General features: G+C 46.4%; 1 protein-coding gene across 1 annotated transcript in view; it reads right to left on the reverse strand.

The window, feature by feature from the left end:
- The window catches only part of LOC135385087 (hemicentin-1-like), a 118,647-nt gene that overhangs the window by 102,372 nt on the left and 765 nt on the right, over positions 1-15,510 (reverse strand). The gene's annotated exons all lie outside the window — the stretch shown is intronic.

Genomic DNA, 15,510 nt, shown 5'->3' on the forward strand with positions numbered 1-15,510 from the left:
TTGCTCCGCAGTGGGGATGAATATGTCCGCTTGACGGACAATGGCTCGACTTAACGCGTCCGCGTTCTGGTTCTTTTTGCCCGCTCTGTGGACGATTTCGAATTCGTACTCCTGCAGTAGGAGATTACAGCGAGCAAGTCTCGAGTTAGGGTCACGCGCGCTCATTAACCATTTGAGGGGTTGGCAGTCCGTAATTATGGTAAAATGGCGCCCGTACAGATAGCAACGGAAATGACGAACTGCCCACACGACGGCCAAACATTCTTGTTCGGTCGCTCCGTATTTTTGCTCAGCTTCATTTAGCTGCCGACTTGCGTACGCAACTGGGTGCTCTACGCCCTCAAAAACCTGAGAGAGTATAGCCCCTACTGCGTACTTTGAAGCGTCCGTTGTCAATGAAAATGGCCTGGAAAAATCTGGAAATTTTAGAACCGGTGCTTCGATCAGCTTTTGCTTGAGGCGGTCAAACGCGTCCTGAGCTTCTGTCCCCCAAAAGAATGGTCTCTTTGTCGTCAGCTGCGTTAGCGGGCGAGCGATCGCCGCAAATTCTGCAATATGCCGGCGATAATAGGTAAGTAAACCAAGAAACTGCCTCACCGTGGTTTTATCGGTAGGTGTTGGAAAGTTTCTGACACACTCCACCTTGTCAGGGTCGGGTCGGACCCCCTCTGCTGATACTATGTGGCCCAAATATTTAACCTCCCGTTTCAAAAACTGGCACTTGGAAGGTTTCAGTTTTAGTCCCGAGGACCTCAATCGACCAAAAATCGCTTCTACATCCTCCAAGTGCTTCTCAAATGAACCGCTGTATATAATTATGTCGTCGAGATAGACGTAACAAGATTTTCCGAGTAAGCCTGCAAGCACTACATCAGCTGTTCTCTGCCATACTGATGCACTGTTAACTAATCCCATAGGCATTCGCTTCCACTGATAGTGACCGGATGGGGTGTTGAAGGCCGTTTTTTCCTTGTCCCGTTCGTCCATATCAATCTGCCAATATCCGGACGCCATGTCCACCACCGTGAAATATTTAGCGTTCCCCAATTGCGCTAGAGTTTCCTGGATATTGGGAAGTGGGTATGGATCCACCCTTGTAACCTTGTTTAGGTCTCTGAAATCAACGACAAAGCGATAAGAACCGTCTGGTTTTTGTACGAGCAGCGCAGGAGCTCCCCATGGTGAAGTGGAGTGTTCGATCACGTCACCCTCCAGCAGCTCGTTTACCTGTCTTTCCATTTCCTCACGCTTGGCATAGGGTATACGGTACGCCCTACGGAATACCGGTCGGGCATCCTCTGTCGGTATCCGATGTTTTACCGCTTTGCAGTGACCGATATCTGTACAGCCCCACGAAAATACATCCCCGTAGGTTTTAATTAGTTCAGTCAGGCATTCCCGCTCCGTTCCGACGACGTGCCCCAAATCAAACCTTACAGCGATGTCTACCGCGTTAACCGCGTTGCAGTCTGAACGTAAGGGAGTCGATATCTCACCAATCTCGACGTCGACAAGTCTTCCCACTACCTTTTTTCGCGGAAGTTTTATCTCTTGTAAGGTAGTGTTGGCTACTCGTATGGGAATCGTACCGTCTTTGCGTATCTTTACTATCCCTGTCGCGACCCATGCGCCGGCCTCTATTTCCACATCGGACGTCTCCACAACCGCCACCCGACCTGCCATCCCTGGCATGGCGACTCTCGCTGTCAGGAGCGACTCGCTCATGGGCGGTAAAGAGGAGGTGTCGATCAGCCGAACCTTCACGACAGTTTCCGCCACGCTCGAACGTGGGACAATCTCCCCGCACGTATGCGCCGTCCAATTCAAAATCGGGACCTCCCCGTCTTTCATCTGCAAAACGCCCCTGCTTAACAGCAGATCGGCTCCCTGGTCGCGAAGGATGTCTTGGCCAATCAGGGCCGCCGTAGGAAACGAAATTTGCTCCGTGCATACAAAACACAGGGAATTGAAACTGTGGTTACCAACTCTGAAGGGTATCTCGTAACAGCCTACCGTTTCAATCTTATCCCCTGTTATGCCGACCAACGTTCGATCGCCATTGCCCTCGCGGAATTTGCTTCGCCATCTCCTGTCTATGCGGTCTAGGACACATTCTTTTACTAGGCTGACCTTCGATCCTGTGTCAATTAGACACCTTACTCTGACGCCCCCGAGCTGGCATTCAATGATGGGACTTGTTTCTCCGCAGAATTTCACGATAACTTCCTGCTCTTCCCCTTCGTCTCGGACACCCGAAGGGGACGCGACTAGTTTCCCGAGTGGGTGACCTCCCTATCTGTGTTGTTGCCTTCCGCGGTTTCACGTATCCCAATCGTAGGATTTCCCGTTGCCTGCGGGGTGTATCGTTGTGGACAGTTCCGAGCAAAGTGTCCGACTTTACCGCAGACGTAACACTCTCCGCGTCTTTGCCGAGGTGCTGAACGTCGTTCCGCCCCGCGGCTCCGTAGTGAAATGGAGGCCTCGAACATTTTCTCCAAGCGATCGAGTCGCGCCCTGACATCGTCTCTCTCGGCGTCTTCGACGCGGCGTACGGAGGGTTGGCATTCGCCTATTGTTCGTTCGTGCATTTCTTCTTTAGCAGCAATCTCTACGGCTTCCTCAAAGCTTGCGGGGTCACGCGAAAGGGTGAAACGCCGCACTGGATCCCTTAGGCCCTTCAAAAAGTGCGTAAGCAACTGCTCTTTTAGTAATTGCTTAGAAATCTCAGCCTTTTGCTGAGCATCGTCACCTTCGTAACTCGCCAAACTGGCGTTTCCTAGGTTGCGAAGTCTCGCGGCGAATGCACGCACGTCCTCCCCTGCGTTCTGCCTCGCTCCCGTGAATTTCTCCAATTTTACGTGCGCAGGCTCTGTGTCAAAGCGTTTCTTAGCCAAAGCCTTGAATTCAGTGAAAGTTTTGGCTGCACTGACTTCATCGTCCTGCCACGCGAAGTTATATGCCGCGCCTACCATTTTGCATCTGGCGATTCCTACGAGTTGATTATCTGCCAACCTCCCATAAGGCCAACCTGCTCGAGGATGTTAAGGAAGTCTGTCAAACTTGGTCCCATACTGTCCCCGGTAAAAGTGGGAACCATGCTGCCTAACGCTAGCACACCAGCACCTACACCTACACCCACCCGGTTAGCCACGGGTTGTGCCATAGCGTCTCGTTTTTCCTCTCGTGTGAGGGTACAATGATATCACACTTTCCTCAGCGATTTCATCCACAGAGTATATCCCACCGCTGCCACCACTTAATGTGATGCGCACGCCTGCTCGCGTCACGCTCACGATTAAATCTATCGACTAGAACTGTGTGGGTCCACGCTGAGGTGAGGAAAGACGAGACGGAACTGACAAACAATTACAAAATGTTTAATTCCTATCTATGAACATCGCATGTGCGTCGGGCTCACCACTACGATGCGGCGTGACCACTGCTTCATCGAGGCTGCTTGCTCTGGCGAAGGTAGGTAGTCGCTAACGTCGACATGTGGTGGCGAAGTTGGCCCAGGCTGGTTCCTGACGGGGGACCGAGGATGCAACGGCGGAGTAGGCTGGCGAACAGCCGGCTCGGAGCACACCAGTCTGGAGATCTTTACTGTTCGCTGGATGCCGCTCTTCTCCTCTCTCAAGGGTCCTTTTCCTCGCTCGAAAGCTCGGTCCCTTTTGTTTCCTGGCCACCCACTTGTTTGTCCTTCGCTCTGTCCTCCCAGGTGGTTCTCATTTTCCATTCGTTTTGGGTGCCGCCGCCGTCGGGTTCCGTCGACTCACTCGAGGTGATGGTTCCGCCAATTTGTTTCAGACGCGGAGTCTCGGTGGCACGCCGTCCCGTCGCCTCACCAGGAAATTGTTGTCTGGCTTTCATTGTACCTGTCCCCATCTGAGCATTGTTCGAACGTATACGGCGTCACGTATACCCATAGGGTTCGTCACATAAGGGTTCGTCACATCAGAAGCAAGGTAATTGTGTCAGTTTATCGTACTTGTACGTATGTCACAGATGGTATCTTTATGTCTGCAAAGAGAATTTTGTAAAAAAAAAAAAAAATCGTGACTATGACATGCGGCATTTGTATGGTTCATCAACACCTTTACGAGAGCGAAGAAAGCGCACATATTAAGTAATTACTGCTTAGATTTCAACTCATCTACATATGTGGGAGTGCCTTGACACGTTGGCACGCGTAATAAATATGTATCTGTCTTCTCTTCATCTACGTTTCTCCTGTTTTGGTCCCACTTGTAGCTGACAGTGCTCTAAATAAATTAATACATTTCGTTCCGCTTCGAGCGCCAAAAAGTCTATGCTCCATCTTTCGTTAGCTTGACCCGTTCTTCATTATCAAGGCGGAGCGCCGAATTGTACGTACGTAAACCCAGTTGGCCCTCGATGAAGAATAGTATCCCAGTTGTCAAATAGCAATATTCGAAATCGCGCGGACGTCTCCACATTGACGAAACCGGTCTCACATAGTCTTTCTCTGCCTCTGTCGGCAACAGATGCGTCACGTAATAATAATATTGGATTTGGCGTTCGTTTACATAGCACGCCGAACAAATGCGAAGACTGTAGGCTATGGTGTCTGTTTGTAGATAAGCGTATCACCCTTGTATCCCGCTCTCGACACTCTGGCCCAGAGCATGTTTACACAACGCCTTGTGTGCCCAACGTGTTGTGGCGGGCCTCGTAGCGACTGAGGATTAGATATCACTAGAAAACGAAGCGACTGGAATGTTATTTCAAAGAAATGCGTGCGAAATTCAGGCGCGTGCTTGTAGATTGGCCCATAACTCTTCGCGCGTGAAATGTTGTGAGACAGAATGGTACAGGCTGTAATATTTCGAAAGACCAAGCCGTAGAAGGTGTTTCGGCCCTTACCTCTCATCAGTCACGCAGGTTTTGAATCAGTCTTTTAGTAACGACCCGCGAATCACAGTTGTTGGATGGCGGACGCTAATTGGTTTGTGTACTCGCAGTAAAGTACGTGTAGTATGTTTGCCATCGCGGACTGCGTCAAGCATCCTTCCTAATAAGGACACGTACGCCTGTGTTTTTTTTTCTATTTAAGCGTCACTGATTGGAAGCTCGTTTATCAGCTTTATCGCTATTGGAACCCTGTTGGGTTGTGGGTTCGCTCATTGGAAGACGTCTTTTCTATCTGTACACCTGCACCTTTGCCGTGCAGTCTTTCCTCTCCTTTCCTTGGAGTTTTTTTTTTCTTTTTTTTTCATACACACTTTCTCTCTCGCTCTCTTTCGTTTGTTGAATACGTGCCCCTGCATGCGACGATTTGTTTTTGACTGATGTACGTTTATCCTGTCTCCATCACCAGTCTTTCGCCTGAGAGTAACGCAGCCCAAAGCGTTTGTAGGCATCGTATTCATATTTTGTGATGTACTATGAGAACACAGAATAGTTCTTGTAAGTAAGTGTGATAGCCCGAGTACTGTCGAAATCACACACAAAACCAAGAGTATTTTTTTTTTTTTTTTAGTGTTTGCGGGGCTCTGGCGCTCGCTGATAGATGCAAGCATTCAACCAACTCGCTATATAAGAACGGCATATATATATAACTTATATATTTAAATAACATATAATATAAAATAACATATATACAATACAATATAATAATATACATAACATATAACAATACAATATAATAATATACATAACATATAACAATACAATATAATATAAATTATAATAACATATAATTTAAATAATATATATAAATATATTTATATAACTATATAAGAACGGCAGAAAGGCAGCGTTTCGATCGTCTAGGACGACATAAATCTCACATTATAACGCCCCGCAAGGCAAACACGTTACTGTTTACGTTATTCTCTTTATCTATGTTTTGCTTATGTATAGGCGGGCGAGGTCCACGAGTTGCACGAGCCTGGAGAATGCAACCCATCCGTGGCGCCGTGTTTATCGCGTAGTTACCGGTAATCTGAGGGCCTATTTTGCGCGGCCGTCTGGCATTGATCACGCCTTCGGCATGCAGAAATCAATGAGCCACCGCCGGCACTGCTCTCCCTCATTCCGGGCGGTCATGGTCCGCCGGCTGCCCGAGTTGATTTTTTTATGCGCACTTATCGGTTCCTATTCCCACGAAGACGCGTATAGAAGCTTTATAAATGCATCCTTTCAATTTCGCAGGCGTAAGTTCTTCGTGTCTCTGTCCACGCAGAGCAAAGGCATAACCTACCGACTGCAAGTGTGCACGCGCAACGTATGGAGAGAGAGAGAGAGAGAGAGAGAGAGAGAGAGAGAGAGAAAGAGAGAGAGAGAGACATGATGACGATGAGATGGGGATGACTTCCGCAACGTATGGAATATACGAACGAAGCCTCTGCGAAAAAGGACGATTAGGTTGTGAACGGAGAACAACTGGGCAGTGGGCGGAAGTCTTAAATGGTCATCATGACTAGTCGTCATGGTATTGATTGGATTGGTCGTATCCGAGAGACAATGAGCAATAAGTAGTGGTTTGAAGGACGTCTATGCAATATATACAAAATACTTCATAATCAGTAATGAAAGCTTCCTCGTGCCTCGACAGTTTTGAAGTATTCTTTCAGCATGGGATCAATTCAAAACTGCAGCGAAATGTACGAAAATCATTTTTTTATTTTTTTAGCGCCGCGAAGCAACCGTGGCTATAAGCGGCGTACAGACGTGGACAGATGGAGAGAGAACAGCAGGAAGGAGTGGGGTACAGGGAGGTTAGTATGCGTCCTGGGCCGATTTCAGGGGGAACTGCGCCGACATTCGTCCGGAAAGTCTTCGGAAAACCCAGGGAAAACCAAGGGGAAAACCTCAGCCGGTGACAGGATTCGAACCCGTGTCACCTCCCAGTCTCGACTGTGGAAAAGCGATCATCCTAACCACTACGCCACGGGAGCTGGTACGAAAAATCATTATACTGGAACAATTATCCCGTGTCAAATTTGCAGAGAGTGCAAAAGTCAGGGCAACTAAATACGGAGATCCATTGCCGCGTAATTCGGCAGGTTAGTTGACAAGCCTGTGGCGATGTGGCCGATATTCCACAATATATCTTCTGCACTGCCAGCAGCACCTTCCCCAACGGCAAGCCCTCCGTCGTCGTCCAATGCAGCTTCTTTTTTTTTTAGGGGGGGGATATGTTTATTAAGAAAGTGGAAAGGTTAGTCAGGCAAAGAGCCGGCTTGCTATTCCGAAAGGAAAAAACGGGGGAAGAGGAAAACGAAAAAGAAAAGGAAGGAGAAAGAAAAAACAAAAAGGGGAATCAAAAAAGAAAAGGAAGGAAAAAGAAAAAGGGGGAACCGAAACAAAGGAAAGAAAGAAAAAAGAAACGTGGGGGAATTAAAAAAAAAGGAAGGAAAGAAAAACAAAAAGCAACAAAAAGAAAGGAAAGGGAAAGAAAACAAGAAACAAAAAGAAAGGAAAAGGAAAGAGAAACAAAAATAAACAAAACGAAAGGAAAAGGTGTCCATGCCCCAAGCAGCACAATGTACTGAAAGTCGAGTGCAATGGGGTGGACGGTATGTGTCTTATCAATGTTCCTTAGTTTCAGGAGTCTGTTCAAGGCCTTCCATCTACCCGTCCACCCCTATTGCACTCGACTTTCAATACATTGTGCTGCTTGGGTGGCTACCCTACTTAGTCCTGCGCCACGTCGTGCGTGTGCTGCACTGACTGTTCTTCTCTCTTTCTTTCAAACTTTTCTTTTTTATTGCTTATTTCGGATTTCTTTGCTTTATTTTGTTTTGCCTGTTTTGTGGAATAGCAGGCCGGCATCAGCCAGCCATTTCCCCAAATCATCAGATGACATTTCATCAGATGTCATCAGAACTGACATTTCCATTTTTCTCTTTTTTCTTGCTATTTAACATATGCTCCCTCCCCCACCCCTTAAACATGGTCATGGGAGCTAAGTCTCTCCTGTCAATACGGTTTTGAAGGTATGACCCTACTAATGTGTTATGATGACGTCATTCTTTGACGAAGGAGAGTCCGTCGCAAATTGCGCCGGGCTGCCGTATACATAGCAGATTAATTTCAGCAGCAAATGAGAGCTCACGACTGCTTGCTACGCGGATGCTACGTCACACTGATGTCACTGCGTCACGCAAGGACGCGCCGCACTGCTTATTATTCTTTTTTTTTCTTTTTTTTTTTGGGGGGGGGAGCATTTTTGTAATATGAATGGTGAAGCGACGACTCACCGTTCAGTGAAAGTCTTTTTGCATTTCGGCTCATGATAGACTGGCACGAAGAACGAAGCAGAGCTCGGAGCAATGCTGACTGCATTTTGTTTATGCAATTTAAATTTAATATCACAAAACTTTATCTCGCGATTGTACACACGACAGAACATTTTTTCTTTTAAAAAAAAGGACATTCGACCCATGACAAAGGAGAAACACTTTAAGCACGTTCTCTAAGAAACATCAAACGTGAAAGCGTCAATAAATAATTCTGTACCGCGTTTTCCGACTCTCAATCGATCGTCGCATTATTTGGACGAACGCTGCACAGAGAAAAGAACAAACAAAACAAAATAAAATAAAAATAAAAACACCCATAAACTGCCAGGGGTAATAAAGCTCTCGAAGCACAGCATAACGTACATGTTTTATGCGAAACAGCGATGTATTGTTCGAAACAAAGGCCATATACAATGCGAGTGTTAAAGATGCAAGACGTAATGATATTTGACTATGGAAAAACTGGTATTATGGAAGGAAAAACACTGCAGCTGCGAGAATACTGAATGGTAGTAAAAAGCGCTTTCGTCTTCCTCGCGAAATGAAAGCCCCATGAAACACGCAACAGCCGTTCATCTAGGGAAACATGAAGAAAGTTGTGAGAATTGATTTTGCGTTATCTCCGCGTCCTTCCTCTGGTAATACGTGCGCTGTTCTTTATTGTAATGATTTTTAGCTCGACTAATTTTTCAACGCTGAACAAATACTCCGGGAGGACTGGCAACGTTTGTAACAGATGTCTTGCGCAAGCAAGAAAATGAAACGTCGAGCGTGTTTATTTTATTTTATTTACCGTATTTTCACGCGTATTAGCCGCACCGCAGATAAGCCGCAGGACTCGTTTTTAGATACATTTTGAAAATTTTTTTTGCAGATAAGCCGCACTCGCAGATAAGCCGCGGGTAATACGACGCGACTGCTTTGTGCGCTAAACCAGTGATGCACATACAAAATCAATAGAGACTTTATCGCTATGAAAACGGGTATCATTTATTCGACAGAAAAAAGGCTAACATCAGAAATATTACAGAGCGGCTCACTAAGACATGTTCCAGAAGACATGATTCACTGTCACCCCTTTTGTTAAAGCTGCGTGGGGGGAATGTATCCGGAAGGTCAGACCACTAGAATATGGACTCGTCCCTGTTCGGTATTGTTCGTGCAATGGCAGGGCGGTCCTGTTCGGAAAAACATGACGCACTGTCTGCCCTTCCGTTTCATCCAGGGTATTGGGAAAATGCAGGGAAAGATAGTCATCTGATAAGCCGCACCCGCGCATAAGCCGCAGAGCGTCCGCGAAAACAAAAAATCTCGCATAAGCCGCGGCTAATACGCGTGAAAATACGGTATTCTTTTTTTTTTTTTTTTTTTTCAGACGAGTTCAGAAAATCCCAGTGCTCTTTGCACCCGCATTGCATCCTGGGCGCTTGCTGAGCGGGGGAACGAGGAATAATCCTTCACATTTCGCTTTCTTCGCTGACCTTGACACGTCGTGGACAATGGACCGGTAGGGGAGAAATCGGAACAATTTGGAGGCCACCCGTTTATTTCGTATTAGTAAACTCCCACAGTTCAAAGCGACGCTAAGCACTCTGAGATTTTCTGAACTCGTCTATATAGAGACGTTGAAAGGATTAACATCGTCACCGGCCTCGGTGGTTCAGTCGGTAGCGCGTTCGCCTTCTGATCCCGAGCTAGCGTGTTCGAACCCGTCCCAGGCATCGAACGCCAGCAACTTGGTGGCAGGGTATACGAGTTGCTTAGATACGCCGTCTTCCGCGAGAGGCGTTAAATAAAGGGTGCCGTGTGGTGAGCTTTCATCGCACGTTAAAGAACCCTCAGGTGGCCAAAAGCAATCCGCAGAGCCGATCGCTATGGCGTCGCTCCATGATCTCCAGTTGTCTCGCGACATGAATCCCCAATTTAAAATAATAATAATAATAATAATAACATTGTTCATCCTTAATGGGAAATCTGTGCTGTCGCTGCAGTGTTTTTTTTTTTTTTTTGTGCACCAAATGGGAGCACTCCAAAGAGCTACCGATGGTTTATGTCCTTTATAACAACCAGGAGCTGATAATACGGCGCTTTTCAACAACTGTCACAACCCCCGATCGCCAGTTCTCATACAGTATATTCGGTGCAGCTCTGCATGCTTTAACATGCTTTAAACATGCAAACAACGCCAATTTCTTGAGTCCGAACATTGCCATGAATCCGTTATTGTAATCGCCAACACGTTCATATTCAATACACAAATTGGAAGAGGAAAGAAATCCAGGACGCCGCTACGAAACCGCAAATAGTTGCATGGAAAAAACTCTACTTTGTAGTGAAACCAACAGGAGCGAGTCAAAAGCAACGTTAAAGGACGAATGTGCGAGAAGGCTGGTTGACCTGAAACTTGTCGAAGCAACGGACATGATGGGCACGCGTTGCTTCCATATGTTAAAAGACAATCACTATAATTGGATGATGCTAAGAGAAAGATATGGAACATATACTTGAATGAGCAGTTGGCTGCAGTAACTGTTCCTGTCACAGTGCCGCCAGCATCAGTGCATTCGCGCAACATCAAAAAAGTTACCTCGACAATTATATTTTCCTGGTCTGCTGAGCAAAAGCTGACCTCGGCACGGAACGTGCCCCCTCCAGCAGTACGGAAACTGCGAAAGCACGCCACCTAACGGTCTGCGGGCTGCGCGGTGTCGAACACATTGTTAGATGGAGCGAGAAGGAAAAACAGGACAAGAAAGGTATCAACTGACCACGTTTTGTGGGTACGCAGAGCGATGAGCGTATATATTGTGGGTTGTGAACAATCGAGTACAACAACAACTAGGTGAATGATGATGATGTGGGATGAGGTGTTTCATTAATGTACCTTAGGGATAACAATATGCATATGGTGCTGCCTCAGCGGCGAAACATCCCACTACAGTCAAACTCTTTTATAGCGAACACCTTTTTAACGAAAATACCACTACAGCAAATTTTTTTGCGGTCCCGCTGGAGCCCTATAGGTCCAATAATGGACATCCTTTTTAACGAAAATACCATTACTGCGAATTTTTTTTGGCTGTCCCCTGAGTTTCGTTGTAGAGGAGTTTGACTGCACATCATTTGTCGTTGCATGACCTTCGCCGTCGGAGGCCTATCTGGACAGCAAAACGGTTGATCTGAAAAGCCAGATCAGCACCTATACCCTTATCATTTCCATCGCTCCAAAAGCACGTGACCCTCTGACGCAAAATGAGCGCCGTCCTCCTTGCTCTCCTGATCGGCGCGGTTTCGGCGCATTTGCAAAATTCGGTGATGGACCAACGCACGTGCTCGGTTCAGGATTTAAATGAATGATAAATTTAATGACTTTCAACGAGGATTGCCTCCCACTATGCTGTTTCCCTTTTCCCCGAATTGCCTTAATTAAAGAGTTAATGAACTTTAGATAATTAGTCATCTTGCAGTTACATACTCAATTCGAGAGGTTGTCCGCCTAGCCGTATAACTAAAAGCAGGAGTGACAACTATGCTGCTCTCAGCGCTTTTTAAATAAAAATCTGTTGAAGAATAAATAAAAAAAACATCCTGTATACCTTGTATACACGTATGTATATCCGTACATGTGCTGCATGTGTATCCAGTCCGGCGTGTTCGCCTCGACTTTCTAATAATAATTCACACCCGCCTAGTGGTCACGCTTGAGAAGAATTGTGCCCGTATCTGTTGCAAATTCTGCCGGAGAAACTCCGTGCAAATCCCTCGAGGGGGGCAGACGGTGGTGAAGTTCGAACCGACCACCTACTATAGTCTTTGGGGACAGTAATCTTGGAGGTACCACCTAAAAGAGGGTGCTGCACACACACCGTGTTTTTTCTTTTTTTTGCCTCAACAGCTGGTTTGCACGGGTAAGCAAATTAATACATTGTGATTCTTTGTCCTTGCAGCGCTGCGCAGTATTGTGGGAGACGTATCTTCTCGCTCGTCCTCACCTTGCGGGACACCCAGCAGCTCTGTGGTACAGTACAGGATGTCCAGGTGGCACATCCTATTGCGAATGACATTGTCACGTTGTGATTATTTTAATTTTGTCACTTCCCCGAACATGTAAACGATTCCACGTGTTGCTGTATGCCACCACTTAGCCAAGGCCAGGTTTCGCGAATACCCAATGTAAGAAAGCCAGAGTTAGCACACAATACCCATTGAGTTGCGGACGTCAATAGGGACGTCAATAGAGAGTTACGGAGCTGGTGGATTAGGGACTGGACTCACGAAGCAGGAAACAAGCGGCCTACTTCCCAGCCAAAGAAAAGCGTGGCCAACCTTTGTATCTGCTAATCCTCCCCGCTTTCCTGGGAACCGTAACACTTTCACTACCATCACTGGAATTTTGTACTTGCTTGCGATTTGCGGGAGTTGTACAACCCGTGATTGGATGGGATCTTCACACGTCAGTTTCTGGCGATGAGATTGATATTTAATTTGGGAAAGTGAGTTGTCCCCAATTTATGATGTGTTTATTGGTCATTAGTGTGATGTCACTATGTGGGCGGGACATGACGCCATGGTCCCTTTAAAAGAAGAAACTTGGTTTTGTGAAAGGATTCTGGATCTCAACTTGAAGTCTGGTCTCTATGAGACATCATGTAATTACTGTAAATAAATTGCTGTCTTCATCGATCCACGGCTGACTCTTCGCTTGACCACGTCCACACCCGAACCCGTCCGGAACTGCTGCTGACATCATCTGGATCCACCCACCATCATAGGATCACAGCACTACGGACAACTCCACCATCATCATCATCCATTCATCTACATTTCTACTGACGTCAAGCTGCCAAAGTACTTCATTACCTCAGCGCGCGCTAAGCCACGCTCGTTCGAGAGCATTGTGTGTCATTACCCAGTGCTCTGCACGCCAATATGGCGACATGGTGCTCGAGGGAATCCTTCATAACTGGGAAAACTTCGCGAGTAGTTGTGGCGACATCTGCCTTCCACCAGTCTGGGAAAAGATCCAGAAACCCGACCCGATGATCGGATTCCAACGCGGTCACCTGCCAGGCTCGGTGCAGGAGGTCGACCACTGAGCGGACAAAAATTAATCCAGAGCAGTCCCTGGCGTAGCTGAGGATCATTGCCACCTCGCGACGTAGAACTGCATTACGATTATTCACACTTTTTGTTTCTCTCTTATGTGTTTCACACGCTCAACGCTGCGGGGGGGGGGGGGGGGGGGGTTATGGCAGGATCGGCTCGCCGTGTTGTTGGCCACAGAGAAGTAGGCGTCGTCACGACTATAGCCAAAAATATTCAGGACTTTAACAACACCAATAGCAGGCAAAATTGCTTAAGGCAAAGCACTGACCAGGATAAAGGACACAGGACAAGGATATGCAGTAATGCGGACACCAAATGATGCACACAACGTGCCGCATACATTCACTGGCGGCGTTCTTTCATCTGCATTTCGAGACTTTCGTTATCGGGAAAATATATCGCGATCGGACGGCAAAAAAAAGAAAAAAAAATCCAACGTAAGCGGTTGCTGACAATACAGCACAGTTCACGAATGTGGAATTTATCACGCCATGACGCCATGCAAGCGCGTAGAGTACAAGCGATATATTCCGTAAAATTACATCACGAAAATTCCTATCAGCAGTTTGTTAAAGCCGCGTGAAAATGGTAGGACGAATATTTGAACGTTTTAACGTTTAGTGCAATAATTATAGTGCATAACAATAGTGCGCATAATTATCTTGACTTCAGTTGTCACCTGCACTGTAATGCACAAAATATAGCAGAACAAAGAAATCGTGCAACGATGTATCCAAATTCCAAATACGAAAACATAACCGAACCGTCTACCGTGTTAAAGCAGAATGTTAAATGGCGACGTGGTTGTTTCACTGGAGCGATTTTGTGAATCGTTTTCACTTTGACTGTTTTTTGGTTGGATTGTTTTGGTTGGGGACTGTTTTTTGGTTCACTTTAACTGCTTGCATACATACACATGCTGCATACACACATTCATACGACAGGGATCGACGCAAGCGGCAAAATACTGAACATGAGAGAACTGATGTTCTGAGGCTGGAACAACATAGAAGGGACAATCACGTACAAGGCCTCAAGTTGCCTAAGGAATTAACGATGAAAGATGAAAGTCACTGAAAAGGTTAGCCAGCTGTAGGACTCGAACCCACATCTTCTGGTTTGATAAACGAGGAAAGCACACAAACGCCGATAATATATGGGAGAAAAGTTCGGGACCAAACGAATTTCACGTAGCTTCGTTTGCATTGCGAATTAGCGAGGGAAAAAACGCGTTTCTAAAGCTTCTTCGAAGAGATAAATGCCAGCTCTAATCTGAACCGCCGGCAATGTATGCGGCGCCCTCTTCGATTTAGCGAACGATTGTTCATTTTCATCTTGTGCACGAAGAGATGTTGGGAAAACAACTTTTTCGCACAGATTGGTTTCGTCGGAACGACGAAGCTTGCCTTTCTTTGCGTGGTTTTTGTATGTCGTGCCCGTTGTCTTTTTATGACATGGTTTGAATGGTTTTGCAGGTTTGAACCATTGCAGGTTGAATGGTTTTTGAATGGTTTTGCAGACACCCAATCGTAGGATTCCGTTCGGAGTCACTCCGCCTTCCTGACTGGCTCTCCGCGAACCGTTTCAGAGAGAAAACGATTCGATAAATAGATCAAAAATAAGTCAAAGCGCTGTAATAACTGTTACTGAGACGGAACAAAGTGGAGACGCGAGACAAACACACAGGACGAGCGCTAACTCCGCTTCGCGTGCGCGTCTCCACTTTGTCCCGCCCCAGTGACAGTCATTACAGCGCTTGGAATTATTTTGATCTACGGATTAGACAGACTAGCCCATAGCTTTGCTCTAATCGTTAAAACTAGCTACAGTCAAACTCCTTTATAGCGAACACCTTTTTAACGAAAATACCACTACAGCAAATTTTTTTGCGGTCCCGCTGGAGCCCTATAGGTCCAATAATGGACATCCTTTTTAACGAAAATACCTTTACTGCGAATTTTTTTTGCTGTCCCCTGAGTTTCGTTGTAAAGGAGTTTGACTGTAATAGCCTACATGTGGGTTGGTTACATTATTCGTCGCAGTGCTACGGTGCAACACTGTTCAATAAACAATACAGCCCATCCACTCGCGATGTCTAATTGAGTCCGGCAGATGATAGAGGAAAATCAATTAAGAG

Source organism: Ornithodoros turicata, chromosome 2, assembly GCF_037126465.1.
Source record: "Ornithodoros turicata isolate Travis chromosome 2, ASM3712646v1, whole genome shotgun sequence".
In the NCBI taxonomy this organism is placed as follows: Eukaryota; Metazoa; Arthropoda; class Arachnida; order Ixodida; family Argasidae; genus Ornithodoros; species Ornithodoros turicata.